The following is a 2,075-nucleotide window of genomic DNA, read 5'->3' as shown; positions in this document are numbered from 1 at the left end:
GAGACCAGATCTATAGTCTACATATTACATAGAGAGACCAGATCTATAGTCTACATATTACATAGAGAGACCAGATCTATAGTCTACATATTACACAGAGAGACCAGATCTATAGTCTACATATTACATAGAGAGACCAGATCTATAGTCTACGTATTACATAGAGAGACCAGATCTATAGTCTACGTATTACATAGAGAGACCAGATCTATAGTCTACATATTACATGGAGCATGTCTATGGAATATATTCTCCCTCCCTGTTCGTCCAATCACCCTGGTGTGATTGGGCTCTTCCCTCATGCAAACATTTACACGATCACAGCATTCATTATTCATATAGTTTGATGTACACCGAGTGTACAAAATATTACGAACACTCTCTTTCCATGACATAGACTGACCAGGTGAATCCAGGTGAAAGCTAGGATCCCTTCTTGGTGTCACTAGTTAAATCCACTTCAATCAGTGTAGATGAAGGGGAAGAGACAGGTTAAAGAAGGATTATTAAGCCTTGAGACCATTGAGACATGGATTGTGTATGTGTGCCATTCAGAGGGTGAATGTGCAAGAGAAAACATTGAAATATTTAAGGGTATGGTAGTAGGTGCCAGGTGCACCAGTTTGTGTCATGAACTGCAGTGCTGCTGGGTTCTTCACGCTCAATAGTGTCCCGTCTGTATCAAGAATGGTCAACCACCCAAAAGACATCCAGCCAACGGGACTCAACTGTGTAAAGCATTAGAGTCAACACGGACCAGCATCCCTGTGGAACGCTTTCAACACCTTGTAGTGTCCATGACCTGATGAATTGAGGAAGGTGTTCTTAAATGTAACTAAATGTAACTAGGTGTGGCTAAATATAACTAGATGTAACTAGGTGTAGCTAAATGTAACTAGATGTAACTAGGTGTAGCTAAATGTAACTAGATGTAACTAGGTGTAGCTAAATGTAACTAGATTTAACTAGGTGTAGCTACATGTAACTAGATGTAACTAGATGTAACTATGTGTAGCTAAATGTAACTAGGTGTAGCTAAATGTAACTAGATGTAACTAGGTGTAGCTAAATGTAACTAGATGTAACTAGGTGTGGCTAAATGTAACTAGGTGTAGCTACATGTAACTAAATGTAACTAGGCGTAGCTGCATGTAACTACATGTAACTAGGTGTAGCTACATGTAACTAAATGTAACTAGATGTAGCTACATGTAACTAAATGTAACTATGTGTATCTACATGTAACTAAATGTAATATAAAATGTAATGTATGTAATCCTCAAAAGTAATTAGTTATCCTGTTCGTCATAAACAATAACTATAACTACTAAAACAATATTTTATATGGCTTATTTCTTAATCAACAAAACTGTAGGAATCAGGCTTGAAATGACTTATATTGTTTTCTAAATTTATAACTATAATCAATTTACAAAAGACTGACTATAACATTTAACCTTCCTCATAACTGTAAAATATATATTTATATATTAGTGTTAGAGAAAATGTGCACATTTCTAAAGTCTCTCTTGATCAAAACGTCTGCCCCCATCGCTGTGAATGTCTCACAGAGTTCTAGCATGGCTCCTGAACTCGTAGGAACTTGCCTTTCATATTAATCTCGTCCTTCTACGACAATTAGACAGTGTTTCTGTTTACAATTATTTTAGAATACCGGCTATAAATTGATCTCTGAATGTGCTAAAGTTACCAAACCACTCTATCCTGTTGCGTTACAATCTAAGGATTCCAGGCTATGTTGCATGTGTGGCTGTGATGTAGGGTTCAGACAGGAGTTGATGGACAGTCGGAAGAGCGAATGAATGGTAGGAGGGACATCCCAGCATCAAGAGGTGTCAGATTTCACATCCTGATTCACACAGGCAAAAGAGACATGCTCCTGTGTCCTTGAGAATCAGGCGACCGCTCAATGCAAGCCATTTCATCTACCGAGTCCACAGACCGATTTAGACCCGGAAATGTCGGTTGGAACGGTTACCAGAACCACGCTGGTCCCCCCCAATTTTTTTTTTTTACATTCAAAGTGGTTTAAGTTTGTAGAGATGTATGTATTA

This window comes from Salvelinus sp. IW2-2015, unplaced genomic scaffold (genome assembly GCF_002910315.2).
Source record: "Salvelinus sp. IW2-2015 unplaced genomic scaffold, ASM291031v2 Un_scaffold5095, whole genome shotgun sequence".
NCBI classification, from domain to species: Eukaryota; Metazoa; Chordata; class Actinopteri; order Salmoniformes; family Salmonidae; genus Salvelinus; species Salvelinus sp. IW2-2015.
This window is presented reverse-complemented; position numbering follows the sequence as displayed.